Source organism: Olea europaea, unplaced genomic scaffold, assembly GCF_002742605.1.
Source record: "Olea europaea var. sylvestris unplaced genomic scaffold, O_europaea_v1 scaffold6, whole genome shotgun sequence".
In the NCBI taxonomy this organism is placed as follows: domain Eukaryota; kingdom Viridiplantae; phylum Streptophyta; class Magnoliopsida; order Lamiales; family Oleaceae; genus Olea; species Olea europaea.
This window is the reverse complement of record NW_019264345.1, coordinates 1,269,573-1,288,588: the sequence shown is the minus strand read 5'-3', so window position 1 is coordinate 1,288,588 and position 19,016 is coordinate 1,269,573. Positions and strand designations below refer to the sequence as shown.

Here is a 19,016-nt window from a genome sequence, read left to right as displayed (position 1 = left end):
ACACTAATTTTTGACACGTTCGCTGACATTTGTATCGTTGTCTAGTGTCAGTTCGATTGTAAAATTGTTTGAAATTTCAACTGTCCAAAAAGGTAATGTCACGTGACAAAGTGTAAACTAAAGTGTACGCCATAGTGTACATTTCTCAACGTTTTGACCGATTGAACATCGCTATTTATACACTAATTTTTGACACGTTGCTTGACACTTGCATTGTTGGAAGTGTCAATTGGATGGGATAACTGTTTGAAATTTAAATTGTCCAACAGGGATATGTCATGTGGCAAAGTGTAAATGAAAGTATACACCATAATGTACATGAAGCAAGGTTCTTACCGATTGAACTTTGTTATTTGTACACTGATTTTTGGCACGTTGTTTGACACTTGCATTGTTGTCAAGCGTCAATTGGATGGGAAAAATATTTGAAATTTAAACTGTCCAACAGGGTAATGTCACACGGCAAAGTGTAAACTAAAGTGTGTGTACCATAGTGTACATCTAGCGAGGTTCTTACCTATTGAACTTTCCTATTTGTACACTGATTTTTGACACGTTGTTTGACACTCGCATTGTTGTCAATTGTCTATTGGATGGAAAAACAGTTTGTAATTTAAACTGTCCAAGAGGGTAATGTTACGTGGCAAAGTGAAAACCAAAGGGTACACCATAGTATACAAGAAGTAAGTTTCTTACCGATTGAGCTTTGTAATTTCTATACTAATTTTTGACACGTTGTTTGACAATTGCATTGTTATCAAGTGTAATTAGATGGGCAAACTGTTTGAAATATAAATTGTCCAACGAGGTGATGTCACTTGGCAAAGTTTAAACTAAAGTGTACACCATAGTGTACATGTCTCAAGGTTCTTGCCGATTGAACTTTGCTATTTGTACACTGATTTTTGACACGTTGTTTGATACTTGCATTATTATTAATTCTCAATTGGATGGGAAAACTATTTGAAATTAAAGCTATCCAATTGGGATTTATCATGTGGCAAAGTACGAACTAAAGTGTACACCATTGTGTACATGAAGAAAGGTTCTTCCCGATTGAACTTTGCTATTTGTACTCTGATTATTGACATGTTGTTTGACACATACATTGTTGTTAAGTGTTAATTGGATGGGAAAACTGTTTGAAATTTAAACTGTCCAACAGGGTAATGTCACGTGGCAAAGTGAGTATACACCATAGTGTACATGTAGCATGGTCCTTACCGATTGAACTTCGTTATTTGTACACCAATTTTTAACACGTCGTTTGACCCTTACATTGTTGTAAATTGTCAATTGGATAGGATTTAAAGGGTAATGTCACATGGCAAAGTGTAAACTAAAGTGTACACCATAGTGTACATGTAGCAAAGTTCTTACCGATTGAACTTTGCTATTTGTACACTGATTTTTACACGTTGTTTGACACTTGCATTGTTGTCAATGGTCAATTGGACGGGAAAACTATTTGAAATTTGAACTGTCCAATAGGTATTTGTCACGTGTCAAAGTGTAAACTAAAGTGTACACCATAGTGTACATGAAGAAAGGTTCTTACCGATTAAAATTTACTATTTGTAAACTAATTATTGACACGCTGTTTCACACGTGCATTGTTGTCAAGTGTCAATTGGATGGGAAAACTGTTTGAAATATAAAATGTCAAATAGGGTAATGTCACGTGGCAAAGTGTAAACTAAAGTGTACACCATAGTGTACATGTAGCATGGTCCTTACCGATTGAACTTTGTTATTTGTACACGAATTTTTGACACGTTGTTTTACACTTGCTTTGTTGTCAAGTGTCCACTGCATACGATAACTATTTGAAATTTAAACTGTTAAAAAGGGTAATGTCACAAGGCAAAGTGTAAACTAAAGTGTGCACCATAGTGTACGTGTAGCAATGTTCTTATCGATTGAACTTTGATATTTTTACACTGATTTTTTGACACATTGTTTGACACTTGCATTCTTGTCAAGTGTTAATTGGATAGGAAAATTGTTTGAAATTTAAACTTTCCTATAGGGTAATGTCACGTGGTAAGGTGTAAACTGAAGTGTACACCATAGTGTACATGTAGCATGGTCCTTACCGATTGAACTTGTTTACTTGTACACTAATTTTTGTCACGTTGTTTGGCACTTGCATTGTCGTCAACTGTCAATTGGATAGGAAAATTATTTGAAAATTAAACTGTCTAAGGGGGTAATGTCACGTGGCAACGTGTAAACTAAAGTGTGCACATCATAATGTATATGTAGCATGGTTTTTACCGATTAAACTTTTCTATTTGTACACTGATTTTTGACATGTTATTTTACACTTGCGTTGTTGTCAAGTGTCAATTGGATCGAAAAATTGTTTGAAATTTAAACTGCCAATAGGGTAATGTCAAGTGGCAAAGTGTAAACTAAAGTGTACACAATAGTGTACATGTAGCACGGTCCTTACCGATTGAACTTTACTATTTGTAAACTAATTTTCGACACGTTGTTTGACACTTGTATTGTTGTCAAGATTCAATTGGATAGGAAAGCTATTTGAAATTTAAACTGTCCGATAGGGTAATGTCACATGGTAAAGTGTAAACTAAAATGTGTACACCATAGTGTACATGTAGCATGGTTCTTACCGATTGAACTTTGCTATTTGTACACTGATTCTTGACACGTTGTTCGACACTTACATAGTTTTCAAGTGTCAATTGGGTGGGAAAACTGTTTGAAATTTAAACTGTCCAACAGGATAATGTCAAGAGGCAAAGTATAAACTAAAGTGTACACCATAGAGTACAAGTCGAAAGGTTCTTACCGATTGAACTTTGCTATTTGTGCACCGATTTTTGGCACGTTGTTTGACACTTGCATGTTGTCAAGTGTCAATTGGATGTGAAAGCTATTTGAAATTTAAACTATCAAACAGGGTAATGTTGTGTGGCAAATTGTAAACTAAAGTGTGAACCATAGTATACGTGTAGAAAGGTTCTTACCGATTGAACTTTGATATTTCCACACTGATTTTTGACTTGTTATTTGACACTTACATTGTCGCCAACTGCCAATTGGATGGGAAAATTTTTTGAAATTTAAATTGTCCAACAGGGTAAAAATCACGTGGTAAAGTGTAAACTAAAGTCTACACCATAGTGTACATTTAACAAGGTTCTTACCGATTCAACTTTATTTTTTGTATAGTGATTTTTAACACATTGTATGACACTTGCATTGTTTTCAAGTGTTAATTGGATGAGAAAACTGTTTGAAATTTAAACTGTCCAACAGGGTAATGTCACGTGGTAAAGTGTAAACTAAAGTGTACACCATAGTGTACATGTAATAAGGTTCTATGAACTTTGCTATTTGTACACTGATTTTTGATGTGTTGTTCGACACTTGCATTGTTGTCAAGTGTCAATTAGATGGGAAAACTGTTTGAAACTTAAACTATCCAATAGGGCCATGTTACGTGGCAAAGTTTAAACCAAAGTGTACGTGAAGCAAGGTTCTTACAGATTGAACTCTGCTATTTATTTGACATGTTTTTTGACACTTGCATTTCTTACTGATTGAACTAAAGTGTATTTCATAGTATACATGTCGCAAGATTCTTACCGATCGAACTTTGCTAATTGTAGACCGATTTTTGACACGTTGCTTGACACTTGAATTGTTGTTAACTGTCAATTGGATGGGAAAACTTTTTGAAATTTAAACAGTCCAATGAGGTAATGTCACGTGGCAAAGTCTAAACTAAAGTGTACACCATAGTGTACATGTAGCAAGGCTCTTACCAATTGAACTATGCTATTTGTACACTGATTTTCGACACGTTGTTTAACACTTGCATTGTTATCATGTGTTAATTCGATGTAAAAATTGTTTGAAATTTAAACTGTCCAATAGGGTAATGTCACATGGCAAAGTATACACCATAGTGTACATGTAGCACGGTTCTTACCGATTGAACTTTCTTATTTGTACAACTATTTTTGACACGTTGTTTGACACTTGCATTGTTGTCAAGTGTGGATGAGAAAATTGTTTTAAATTTAAATTTACAACATGGTAATGTCACGTGGCAAAGTGTAAACTAAAGTATACACCATAGTGTAAATACAGCACGGTCTATACCAATTAAACTTTGTCAGTTGTACACTGATTTTTGACACGTTGTTTGACACTTGCATTGTGGTCAAGTGTCAATTGAATAGGAAAACTGTTTGAAATTAAAACTATCCAACAGGGTAATGTCATGTGGCATTGTGTAAACTAAAGTGTGTACACCATAGTGTACATGTAAGAAGGTTCTTACCGATTGAACTTTGTTATTTGTACACTTATTTTTGACACGTTGTCTGACACTTGCATTGTTGTTAAGTGTTAATTGGGTGGAAAAACTATTTAAATTTTAAAGTGTCAAACAGGGTATTACCAATAGGCAAGGTGTAAACTGAAGTTGACACCATAATGTACATGTCGAAAGGTTCTTACTGATTGGAATTTGCTATTTGTACACTAATTTTTGACACGTTCTTTGACACTTTCATTATCGTCAAGTGTCAATTGGATGCAAAAACCGTGCAAAATTTAAACTGTCAAATAGGGTAATGTCATGTGAAAAAGTGTAAACTAAAGTGTGCAGCATAGTGTACGTGTAACAAGGTTCTTACCGATTGAATTTTGCTATTTGAACACTGATTTTTGACACGTTGTTTTACACTTGCATTGTTATCAAATTTCAATTGGATGGGAGAACGGTATCAAATTTAAACAATCCAACGGAGTAATGTCACGTGGCAAAGTGTAAAATAAAGTGTACATGTAGCAAGGTTCTTACAGATTGAACTTTGCTACTTGTACATTGAATTTTGACACGTTGTTTGACACTTGCATTGTTGTCAAAGGTTAATTCAATGGTAAAACCATTTAAAATTTAAACTGTCCAACAGGGTAATGTCACGGGACAAAGTGTAAACTAAAGTGTACATCATAGTGTACATGTCTCAAGGTTCTTATCGATTGAACTTTGCTATTGGTAAACTGATTTTCGACACATTGTTTGACACTTGCATTGTTGTCAAGTGCCAATTAGATGTGAAAATTGTTTGAAATTTAAATTATCAAATAGGGTAATGTCACGAGGCAAAGTGTAAACTAAAGTATGCACCATTGTGTGCATGTAGCAAGACTCTTACCGGTTGAACTTTGCTACTTGTACACTGATTTTTGACACGTTGTTTGACACTTGCATTGTTGTCAAATGTCAATTGGATGGGAAAACTGTTTGAAATTTAAAATGTCCAACAGGATAATGTCATGTGCCAAAGTGTAAACTATAGTGTACACGATAGTGTACAAGTAGCACGATCCTTAACGATTCAACTTTGCTATTTGTACACTGATTTTTGACACGCTGTTTGACACTGCGTTGTCGTCAAGTGTCAACTGGTGCAAAAACTGTTCGAAATTTAAACTGTCAAATAGTCTAATGTCAAGAGGCAAAGTATAAACTAAAGTGTAGACCATAGTTTACATGTCGCAAGGTTCTTACCAATTAAACTTTGCTATTTGTACACTGATTTTTGACACTTGCATTGTTGTCATGTGTCAACTGGATACGAAAATTATTTGAAATTTAAATTGTCAAACAGTGTAATGTCAAGAGGTAAAGTGTAAACTAAAGTGTACACCATAGTACCGATTGAACTTTACTATTTGTACACTGATTTTTGACACTTGTATTGTTGTCATGTGTCAACTGGATGCGAAAATAGTTTGAAATTTAAACTTTCAAACAGGGTAATGTCACGTGGTCGAGTGTAAACTAAAGTGTGCACCATAGTGGAAGTGTAGCAAAGTTCTTACCGATTGAACTTTGCTATTTGTACACTGATTTTTGACACGTTGTTTGATACTTGCATTGTTGTCAAGTGTCAATTGGATGGAAAAATTGTTTGAAATTTAAGCTATCCAATAGGGTAATATCACGTGGCAAAGTGTAAACTAAAGTGTACACCATAGTGTACATGTAGCAGGTTCCTACCGATTGAACTTTCTTATTTGCACACTCATTTTTGAAACGTTGTTTGACACTTGCATTGTTGTCAAGTGTCAATTAGATCCGAAAATTATTTGAAATTTAAACTGTCAAACAGGGTCATGTAACGTGGCAAAGTGTAGACTAAAGTGTGCACCATAGTGTACGAGTAGCAAGGTTCTTATTGATTGAACTTTGCTATTTGTACACTGATTTCTGACACGTTTTTTGACACTTGCATTGTTGTCAAGTGTCAATCAGATGGAAAATGTAATACTCCGAAATTTTATGCTTGTTTAAATTTCTTTGGGATAGCAATTTAACTTTCAATATTATTTTTGGCCATACGGTAAAAGGGGACAACACCTTTGTAGTGGTTAATGTTAGAGGTAGTTAATGAATGTAGGCATGAAGCGTCAAGGTTGTGTATACATGAAGTGGTTAATAGTTAGTCGAAACTTAAGGGAAGTTTGGATTTAAATAAAGTGGATTATTTTGTTAGGGCTTCAATTGACCAAATGATTAAATTATGTTACAATCTACAATTTTTGAATATGTAAGTTGGGTACAAGTTTAAATTTGGGGTACACTATGTTAACAATGAAAGTTAGCGGGTTTAGATTATATTAGTTGAAAAGATGAGAGGTTTCCTTTGTAAATCTAGGTTTTAAGGCCACTGATTACCCTATAATCAACCCACTTGTTATCCATCATCACCATACACTTAGATAATAGACCAAACATGTGTACAATTAAAGGAAAAAAAAAAGAAAAATGGGAAAAAGGAGGTTGAGGCGGTGGGAGAGAAAAAAAGGAAAGAAAAAATATCAAACCAACATCTTTATCTTTATATATATATATAAATACATCCATATCCATTGCCATAGAAAGATTTCCTTCATTTTACAAAACACTTATACACTTAAAAAGAGAGCAAAAACCGAAAATAAGAAAGGAAAGGGAAGGAAGTAAACCTAGCACTTCCAATTTACATTTCAATCGAAGATCTTCAAGTTTTACGGTAAGATACTTTCTATGCTTAAGGGGTATGATCTTCATGGTAATATTTATGCTTAAGCTATGCATGAAAAACCATAATATGAATATGGTGGACAAGTCTACAAAGCTAGATATCTATTTATGCTTTAGGACAAGTCCGAAGGGCACCGGCAAGCCGGAATATGCAAGTATGGGTTTGATTGTATTCTTTTGTGTGGTATTATCATGATGAAAATCCAAGCATGGTATCTTAATGAGTATTTCTTATACTCATAGTATGTTATGCTAAATTTTCAGATCCATGATCGTTTGGATTGATGGAAGTTAGTTGGCTTAAGCGATGATGGATTAAGAACAACGAAGTTTTGTACCGAAAGTTTTCTTTTGTGTGTTTTGTTCGATGACAGTTTTTCCATCTATTTTTTTTATGGTATTATGTAAAAATATGAACATGACATGATGTATTATGGTATTAATAGTAAGTTTTGTAATTATATCTTCCATGTTATGTTAAGAGACATTTTTGTAGTTTATTTTCCTTGCAAGAGACAAAAGACAGAAACGGGACAGTTTCTGGAGTCAATTTCAAAATGATGTTTCTAACTCTATAAACGTCCATTTGAAATTCTAAAAATATTTTTGTTTTCCTCTTTGAGTTTTCTAAATATGGCCGAAGTAATCACTCAATTTGGATATCTATGTCCTGAGTTATCAAGGTTTTAACGTCTAAAGGTCAATCTGGATTTCCTGTGTAATACTTCACTGTTTTCAGTAAAACGTCTATATCATATGATCTTGGAAAATTTTCATATTTTAACCTAGAAAACTACTTGAAATTATCTTTCTAATGCCACAAATTTCATGTAAAACGGAGTTGGGATGAATTTTATAAAAAATTGTCAAACTTGCTGCCTCAACTAACCTTGATAGTGCCGAGGCCGTATATGTAAAGTATAATTTATTGTCGACATGCACTTTTGTCGGCTATCAAATTTTATAAGAATTTTTTTTACCAAGTTGAAAATAAATTCTTAACATGAAATACTTCTATTTAAGAGTATTTACATGTACCAAAGGCAGAAGCTATTATGTTTAGTACGTGACCCTCGAAGCTTAAGTTCGGGGCGTCACAGAAAAGGTGTCTGAAATTTAAACTATCCAACACGGTAATGTCACGTGGCAAAGTGTAAACAAAAGTGTACACCATAGTGTGCATGAAGCAAGGTTCTTACCGATTGAACTTTGCTATTTGTACATTGATTTTTGACACGTTGTTTGACACATGCATTTCTTACCGATTGAAATTTACTATTTGTACACTAATTTTTGACACGTTGTTTGACACTTGCATTGTTGTCAAGTGTCTATTGGATAGGAAAATAGTTTGAAATTTAAACTGTCCAACGGGGTAATGTCACGTGGCAAAGTGTAAACTAAAGTGTACATGTCGCAAGGTTCTTACCGATTGAACTATGCTATTTGTACACTGATTTTTAACACGTTATTTAACACTTGAATTGTTGTCAAGTGTCAATTAGATGCAAAAATTTTTTGAAATTTATACTGTCAAACAGGGTAATGTCACGTGGAAAAGTGTAAACTAAAGTGTGCACCATAATGTACGTGTAGTAAGGTCTTGCCAATTGAACTTTGCTATTTGTACACTAATTTTTGACAATATGTTTGACACTTGCATTGTTGTCAAGTGTCAATTGAATAGAAAAACTGTTTGAAATTAAAACTTTCCAACAGCGTAATGTCACGTGGCAAAGTGTAAACTAAAGTGTGTACACCATAGTGTACATGTAGCAAGGTTCTTACCGATTGACCTTTGCTATTTGTACAATTATTTTTGACACGTTGGCTGATACTTGCATTGTTGTGAAGTGTCAATTCGGTGGAAAAATTGTTTAAAATTTAAACTGTCCAACGGGATAATATCAAGAGGCAAAGTGTAAACTAAAGTTTATACCATAGTGTACGTGTCGAATGGTTCTTATCGATTGAAGTCTGCTATTTGTACACTAATTTTTGACACCTTGTTTGACGCTTGCATTGTTATCAAGTGTCAATTGGATGCAAAAGCTATTTGAAATTTAAACAGTCAAACAGGGTATTGTTACGTGGCAAAGTGTAAATAAAAGTGTTCACCATAATGTACGTGTTGTAAGGTTCTTACCAATTGAACTTTGCTATTTGTACACTAATATTTGACACATTCTTTGATAGTTGAATTGTTGTCAAGTGTCAATTGGATGGGAAACGGTTTTAAATTTAAACTGTCCAAAGGGGTAATGTCACGTGGCAAAGTGTAAACTAAAGTGTGCACCATAGTGTACGTATAGCAAGGTTCTTACCAATTGAATTTTGCTATTTGTACACTGATTTTTGGACACGTTGTTTTACAATTGTATTGTTATCAAATTTCAATTAGATGGGAGAACGGTTTCAAATTTAAACTATCCAACATAGTAATGTCACGTGTCAAAGTGTAAACTAAAGTGTAAACTATAGTGTACATGTAGCAAGGTTCTTACCAATTGAACTTTGCTATTTGTACACTGAATTTTGACATGTTGTTTGACACTTGCATTGTTGTCAAGTGTCAATTCGATGGGAAAACTGCTTGAAATTTTAATTGTCCAATAGGGTAATGTCACGTGACAAAGTGTAAACTAAAGTGTACACCATAGTGTATATGTCTCAAGGTTCTTACCGATTGAACTTTGCTATTGGTACACTTATTTTTGACACGTTGTTTGAGACTTGCTTTGTTGTCAAGTGTCAATGGGGTGAGAAAATTGTTTAAAATTTAAACTATCCAATAGGGTAACGTCAAGAGGAAAAGTATAAACTAAAGTGTACACCATAGTGTGCATGTCGCAACACTAATTTTTGACACGTTTTTTGACAATTGTATTGTTGTCAAGTGCTAATTATATGTGAAAATTGTTGGAAATTTAAATTGTCAAACATGGTAATGTCACGTGGTAAAGTGTAAACTAAAGTGTGCACCATTGTGTATGTGTAGCAAGGTTCTTATCGGTTGAACTTTGCTACTTGTACACTGATTTTTGACACGTTGTTTGACACTTGCATTGTTGTCAAGTGTCAATTGGCTGAGAAAATTATTTGAAATTTAAAATGTCTAATAGGGTAATGTCACGAGGCAAGGTGTAAGCTATAGTGTACACGATAGTGTACAAGTAACACGGTCCTTACCGATTGATCTTTGCTATTTGTACACTGATTTTTGACATGTTGTTTGATACTGCATTGTTGTGAAGTGTCAACTGGTGCAAAAATTGTTCAAAATTTAAACTGTCAAACAGTCTAATGTCAAGAGGTAAAGGGTAAACTAAAGTGTACACCATAGTTTACATGTCGCACGGTTCTTACCGATTAAACTTTGCTATTTGTACATTGATTTTTGACAAGTTGTTTGACACTTGCATTGTTGTCATGTGTCAACTGGATGCAAAAATTGTTTGAAATTTAAACTGTCAAACACTGCAATGTCAAGAGGCAAAGTGTAAACTAAAGTGTACACCATAGTACCGATTGAACTTTACTATTTGTACAATGATTTTTGACACATTGTTTGACACTTGCATTGTTGTCATGGGTCAACTGGATGCGAACATAGTTTGAAATTTAAACTGTCAAACACGATAATGTCACGTGGCCGAGTGTAAACTAAAGTGTACAGCATAGTGTAAATGTAGCAAGGTTCTTATCGATTGAACTTTGCTATTTGTACGCTGATTTTTGACACGTTATTTGATACTTGCATTGTTGCCACATGTCAATTGGATGGAAAATTTGTTTGAAATTTAAACTGTCCAACAGGATAATGTCATGTGGCAAAGTGTAAATTATAGTGTACAAGTAGCACGGTCCTTACCGATTGAACATTGCTATTTGTACACTGATTTTTGACACGCTGTTTGACACCGCATTGTTGTCATGTGTCAACTGGGGCAAAAATTGTTCGAAATTTAAACTGTCAAATAGTCTAATGTCAAGAGGCAAAGTGTAAACTAAAGTGTACAGCATAGTTTACATGTCACAAGGTTCTTACCGATTAAACTTTGCTATTTGTACACTTATTTTTGGCACGTTTTTTAACACTTGCACTGTTGTCATGTGTCAACTGGATACGAAAATTATTTCAAATTTAAACTGTCAAACAGTGTAATGTCAAGAGGCAAAGTGTAAACTAAAGTGTACACCATAGTACTGATTGAACTTTACTATTTGTACACTGATTTTTGACACGTTGTTTGATACTTGTATTATTGTCATGTGTCAACTGGATGCGAAAATAGTTTGAAATTTAAACTGTCAAACAGGGTAATGTCACGTGGCCGAGTGTAAATTAAAGTGTGCAGCATAGTGTAAATGTAGCAAGGTTCTTACCGATTGAACCTCGCTATTTGTACACTGATTTTTGACACGTTATTTGATACTTGCATTGTTGCCAAGTGTCAATTGGATGGAAAATTGTTTGAAATTTAAACTGTCCAACCGGGTGACGTCACGTGGCAAAGTGTAAACTAAAGTGTACACCATAATGTACATATAGCAAGGTTCCTACCGATTGAACTTTGTTATTTGCACACTGATTTTTGAAACGTTGTTTAACACTTGCATTGTTGTCAAGGGTCAATTTGGTCCGAACACTATTTGAAATTTAAACTATCAAACAGGGTAATGTAACGTGGCAAAGTGTAAACTAATGTGTGCACCATAGTATACGAGTAACAAGATTCTTATCGATTGAACTTTGCTATTTGTACACTGATTTCTGACACGTTGTTTGACACTTGCATTGTTGGCAAGTGTCAATCAGATGAGAAAATTATTTGAAATTTAAACTATCCAACACGATAATGTCACGTGGTAAAGTGTAAACAAAAGTGTACACCATAGTGTACATGAAGCAAGGTTCTTACCGATTGAACTTTGCTATTTGTACATTGATTTTTGACAAGTTGTTTAACACATGCATTTCTTACCGATTGAAATTTTCTATTTGTACACTGATTTTTGACACGTTGTTTGACACTTCCATTGTTGACAAGTCTATTGGATAGGAAAACAGTTTGAAATTTAAACTATCCAACGGGGTAATGTCATGTGGCAAAGTGTAAACTAAAGTGTACATGTCACAAGGTTCTTACCGATTGAACTTTGCTATTAGTACACTGATTTTTGACACGTTGTTTAACACTTGAATTGTTGTCAAGTGTCAATTAGATGCGAATATTGTTTGAAATTTATACTGTCAAATAGGGTAATGTCACGTGGCAAAGTGTAAACTAAAGTTTGTACCATAATGCACGTGTAGTAAAGTCTTACTAATTGAACTTTGCTATTTGTACGCTGATTTTTGACACGTTGTTTGACACTTGCATTGTTGTCAAGTGTCAATTGTACAGGAAAACTGTTTGAAATTAAATCTGTCCAATAGGGTAATGTCACGTGGCAAAGTGTAAACTAAAGTGTGTATACCATAGTGTACGTGTAGCAAGGTTCTTACCGATTGAACTTTGCTATTTGTACACTTATTTTTGACAGTTGTCTACACTTGGATTGTATTCAAGTGTTAATTGGGTGGAAAATTGTTTAAAATTTAAACTGTCTAACGGGTTAATATCAAGAGGCAAAGTGTAAACTAAAGTTTACACCATAGCGTACATGTCGAATGGTTCTTATCGATTGAAGTTTGCTATTTGTACACAGATTTTTAACACGTTGTTTGACACTTGCAATGTTATCAAGTGTCAATTGGATGCAAAAACTGTTTGAAATTTAAATAGTCAAAGAGGGTATTGTTGCGTGGCAAAGTGTAAACAAAAGTGTGCGCCATAGTGTACATGCAACAAAGTTCTTACCGATTGAACTTTGCTATTTGTACACTGATATTTAACACGTTCTTTGATAGTTGCATCATTGCCAAGTGTCAATTGGATTGGAAAACGGTTTCAAATTTAAACTGTCCAAGGGGTAATGTCACGTGGCAAAGTGTAAACTAAAGTGTACACTATAGTGTACATGTAGCAAGGTTCTTACAGGTTGAACTTTGCCATTCATACACTGATTTTTTACAGGCTTTTTGACACTTGTATTGTTGTCAAGTGTCAATTCGATGAGAAAACTGTTTAAAATTTAAACTATACAATAGGGTAATGCCATTTGAAAAAATGTAAACAAAAGTGTACACCATAGTGTACATGTCTCATGGTTCTTACCGATTGAAGTTTGCTATTGGTTCGCTGATTTTTGACACATTGTTTGACACTTGTATTTTTGTCAAGTGTCAATTGGATGAGAAAACTATTTAAAATTTAAACTATCCAACAAGGTAATGTCAAGAGGCAAAGTGTAAACTAAAGTGTACACCATAGTGTACATGTCGCAAGTTTCTTACCGATTGAATTTTGCTATTTGTACACTGATTTTTGACCTATTGTTTGACACTTGTAATGTTATCAAGTGTTAATTAGATGCGAAAACTGTTTGAAATTTAAACTGTCAAATAGGGTAATGTCACGTGGTAAAGTGTAAACTAAAGTGTGCACCATAGTGTACGTGTAGCAAGGTCATACCGATTGAACTTTGCAATTTGTACACTGATTTTGAAACGTTGTTTGACACTTGTATTGTTGTCAAGTGTCAATTGGAGGCAAAGTGTAAATGTCGCAAGGTTCTTACAGATTGAAGTTTGCTATTTGTACACTGATTTTTTACCTGTTGTTTGGCACTCGCGATGTTGTCAAGTGTCAATTAGATCTGAAAATTATTTGAAATTTAAACTGTCAAACAGGGAAATGTCACGTGGAAAAGTGTAAACTAAAGTGTGCACCATAGTGTACGGGTAGCAAGGTTCTTACCGACTAAACTTTGCTATTTGTACACGGATTTTTGACACGTTATTTGACACTTGCATTGTTGTCATGTGTCATTTCAATGGGGAACTGTTTAAAATTTAAATTTTACAGTAGGTTAATGCCACGTGACAAAGTGTAAACTAAAGTTTACACCATAGTGTACTTGTCTCAAGGTTCTTACCGATTGAACTTTGCTATTGGTACACTGATTTTTGACACGTTGTTTGACACTTACATTGTTGTCAAGTGTCAATTGAATGGGAAAATTGTTTGACTTCAAACTATCCTACAGGGTAATTTCAAGAGGCAAAGTTTAAACTAACGGGTACACCATAGTGTACATGTCGCAAGGTTCTTACCGATTGAATTTTGCTATTTGTTCACTGATTTTGACCTAATTTTTGACACTTGCATTGTTGTCAAGGGTCAATTAGATGTGAGAACTATTTGAATTTTAAACTGTTAAACAGGGTAATGTCACGTGGCAAAGTGTAAACTAAAGTGTGCACCGTAGTGTACGTGCAGCAAGGTTCTTACAGATTGAACTTCGCTATTTGTACACTAATTTTTGACACGTTGTTTGACACTTGCATTGTGGTCAAGTGTCAATTCGATGGGGAAATCATTTAAAATTGAAACTGTACAATAGGTTAATGTTACGTGAAAAAGTGTAAACTAAAGTGTACACCATAGTTTACATGTCTCAAGGTTCTTACCGATTGAACTTTGCTACTGGTACACCGATTTTCGACACATTGTTTGTCACTTGCATTGTTGTCAAGTGTCAATTGGATGGGAAAACTATTTGAAATTTAAACTGTCCAACAGGGTAATGTCACGTGGAAAACTGTAAACTGAAGTGTACACCATAGTGTACATGTTGCAAGGTTCTTACCGGTTGAACTTTGCTATTTGTACACTTATTTTTGACACGTTGTTTGACACTTGTATTGTTGTTAGCAGTTAATTGGATGCAAAAATTGTTTGAAATTCAAACTCTCAAATAGGGCAATGTCACATGGCAAAGTGTAAACAAAAGTGTGCACTACAGTGTACGTGTAGAAAGGTTCTTACCGATTGAACTTTGTTATTTGTACACTAATTTTTGACATGTTGTATGAAACTTGCATTGTTGTCAAGTGTCAATTCAATAAGAAAATTGTTTGAAATTTAAGCTGTCCAGCAGGGTAATGTCACATGGCAAAGTGTAAACAAAAGTGTGCACTATAGTGTGCATGTAGCAAGGTTCTTACTGATTGAACTTTGCTATGTGCACACTGATTTTTGACATGTTGTTTGAAACTTGCATTGTTGTCAAGTGTCAATTGGATGGGAAAATTGTTTGAAATTTAAATTGTCCAACAGGGTAATGTCACGTGGCAAAGTGTAAACTAAAGTGTACATCATAGTGTACATGTTGCAACGTTCTTACCGATTGAACTTTGCTATTTGTACACTGATTTATGGCACGTTGTTTGACACTTGCATTGTTGTCAAATGTCAATTGGATGGGAAAATTGTTTGAAATTTAAACTGTCCAACAAGGTAATGTCACTTGCAAAGTGTGAACTATAGTGCACACCATAGTGTACATGTAGCATGGCCCATACCAATTGAACTTTGCTATTTGTATACTAATTTTTGATACATTGTTTAACACTTGCATTGTTGTCAAGTGTCGATTGGATGGGAAAACTTTTTGAAATTTAAACTGTCTGAAAGAGATATGTCATGTAGCAAAGTGTAAACTAAAGCATACAACATAGTGTACATAAACACAAGGTTCTTACCGATTGAACTTTGCTATTTGTACATCAATTTCTGACACGTTGTGTAGAACTCCAAATAATTCTAGACACCTTAGTGGCACTAAGACATGGATATTGGATGACTAAAGTATACTTCTGATTTTTAGTCTCATTTGAGACCCATTTTCGACATAGGAAACATTCGATTTGGAAAATGATATCTAAATAAAAGTTGTAGCTCTTTGAGTTAGATTTCCAATGCACTTTGAATTACCTCAATCGGATATCGACAGAAGAAGTTATGATAGAAACACTGAAAGCTGTGCAGTGTCAACTGGTCGACCGAAACTGCTTGAAATGAAAATTCTCGTTTTTCTCTAGAATTTAAATATTTATTTTCATCAATTATTTTCTCAAAGGGCCACCCACGTTTTTGGCAATAAAAATCCCGCTAAATTGAAGCATTTAACCTCAAACTTAAATGGCACCCATGTTTTCTCTCATAAATGAAATTTGACCCTTCATTTGCTTTAAATTATGGGATATTTACCTATAAATAGAGACCTCATTTCACTCATTTTTCTCACACCAAAAGCAAGAGTTTTTACATACTAAAGAAAGAGTTTCAAAGAGAGAAAAAGAGAGTGAGGAAAACTATTTTTCCTTGAAGTTTAAGAAGTGTTTTCAAACATCAATTCTCAACGGTTTTCAGACATCCAAGGAGTGCATTTCTTTCAACGTCCAAGTTTCATCGAAATTTTCAATCCAAGTTCTCAAAGTTTCAAAAGCATCAATCAAGGTAGGTAGAGATGCAATGTGTTTAACCGTGTTAAGTTATAAGTTTCGATTCATGTTAATGTTTGTATGTCAAATGGTACTCCGGTACGGCATATCTGTCACACCCCAAATATATACAGATAACCATACTAATTCCTATGTCGAAATGATATTGGTAACTCGATCTAGACATAAAATTTAGATATACTTTTTTTTAATAAAATGAAACGAGCATTTGCACAATTATGTCCCTATTTGTTAACTTCAAATCACCTGTGATGATCATATATTATATCAAAATCAACGATCACATAACCATAATCCAACACGTATGTTCTAAGGTTATAAACACATCTATAGGCCATTTCAAAAGTTATACAAGATAGGACCCCCAAAATACGACACAATAGAGTGTAAGCTCAAAACAATAGCCCACAAAATAACCCTACAGGTTGTCATCCATGTACATTGATTTTTGGAATCCCGTAAGAGCTCCACAGCTAGTCGTGCCCTCTACATAGTTTCATGCTCACCTACAATGTAAGAACTACATAAACCAATGCTTAGTAAGCAAGAATCATGCATGTCATGAGTATGAGTAACAAGGATATGTGACACCATGTCATTTACTTTAAACATCATGCTAAAGATGCATCATATTCCAATATTCATCAAAGTCAACTCGAAATTATTTCATTTGAAATATTTCATTTCATTGGGCCCTTAACCCACCAACTATGCACCGGATAGAGCTCTGCATAATATCAATTTTAATAATCAAGTGGCCAATATGAAATCAACACTGGCGAGTGGACCATCCTCTCGTGACCACTAGAGGCCCATCCCCTAACTACCCCTATGATCACCCAAGAAGTCTCCCACCCGGCAGCGCCAATAATCATAACAAGGGCATAGTCGAGTGGTCCGCCCTTCCATGATCACCAAAGGCCCATCCCCTGTCTACCATTGCAATCACCCAGGAAGTATCATCCGCGATGCCAAACATTTCACATAAGCATGCCTCACATGCCTCGGTGCTCTAGTAGTGGTCAATATAACATTTATAAAGAAAACTTACTTTGAAATCATGTTTTGCATGCAAAGTTTTCAACCATGATCATATGTTGTGCATGCCAACAAAAATGCTCATGAATGACATGCTTAATGGAAGTTGATGTCAATGTATTTTGCAACCGCATACTCAATGATCGTAATCATCATATAGGGTGCAACGAGCTTTCTTATCAAAGTATGAAAATATCCTAACATCACTATACCACAAATGCTAGGTTCTTGTATCGTAGTTACAAATGGATTTTTACTTACCTTTTTGCCCTTGTGTGTGCACAAGCTCCTACGGAGATTATATCACTTTCCTTTTTCACTCAACGTTGGAAAATCACCTGTATTACCATTTAATATTAAAGACAATCCTCCATTTAATAACCTTAAAACACACAAAATCCCAAAATACTTCCATTCACGTCAAAATAATTTAAACGAATTCATTATTCAAGTTACTAACGGCATTACAATCTCGTCCCATAAGTCTCATTTTTCCTCGAGTCCAATTACCAACATCAACATCATCCAATTGTTGTCAACAACCTAATACTCCTTAGAATCTATTTTCTAGGCCCAAGAGATAATTAATTTACATGTAAAGGTTGAAATCATATTAAATACATAAATGGACAGAACCTGTTTTTCAGGTTTCATCACCGTCCAACTACTTTTCCAATCCGTTTTCACCCCCTTATCCATATCCAATCCGTTTCTATAACATGTATGTGAAGGCAATAATGCTCTAAAGTCGTGACAAATCAAGTGTTCTCAGCATCAAAATAGTCCATTTCCATAACATCAAAATCAGGTAGTTTTCATTGTGATAACTTTCGGTTTCCATCCCAGGCTATTAGAAGACCATTTATATCCTTCTAAATCCCATATAACAACATTCATTTACATAGATACAAGTTATATCTTCAGTATTATCCAAAATCAAAGTTTAAACCATCCAAATTCATCAATCAACACATCTCTATTCCTATTGGTTTCTTTCAGGTTCTTGTACTCAATTACCCCTCTCTTTTGCCATCATAAAATCATAAACAACCCTTATACTTAGCGTCAAGTAAGTTTATAGTTTAAAAATATTATAAAACAAGCAAAAGAACTAAAGAAAAACTTCAAAACCGTGAGCTAAACTCACCTATCCAGAAATTCAATTTCAGCTCCTTGTTTCTGCTTCTCTCTTTTACCTTTTGCTTTCTCTTTGAATTGGTGGTCAATTGGGGATAATTTGTAAGACTAAACATGTTTTTAGGAGGTGTATATAAAGTCTTCAAGATGCTGGAGACGTGACTCTTCCTTAAGGATTAAGAAAATATGGGGTGCAGCCAAGTGTTTAGCATGAGGTGGTCTTTTCCTACTATATTTGACTTTTCTCTTGGACTATTTAACTTATATTGATTTATAAGATATATATATATATCTATCTATATTAAATAAAAAGAGGTAGGAGACGTGCTATATATCTTAAGGATGAAGGGATTGAGT

At 34.4% G+C, this 19,016-nt stretch overlaps 1 long non-coding RNA gene across 1 annotated transcript; it reads right to left on the bottom strand.

Annotated features, from left to right (window-relative positions):
* Positions 1 to 16,794: 16,794 nt before the first annotated feature.
* LOC111389548 lies at positions 16,795 to 18,725 on the bottom strand. The gene is made up of 3 exons (XR_002701747.1): positions 18,670 to 18,725; positions 17,784 to 17,860; positions 16,795 to 16,990 (listed from the first exon to the last, which is right to left on the bottom strand). It is a non-coding gene; the product is annotated as an uncharacterized LOC111389548 (long non-coding RNA).
* Positions 18,726 to 19,016: the final 291 nt, after the last annotated feature.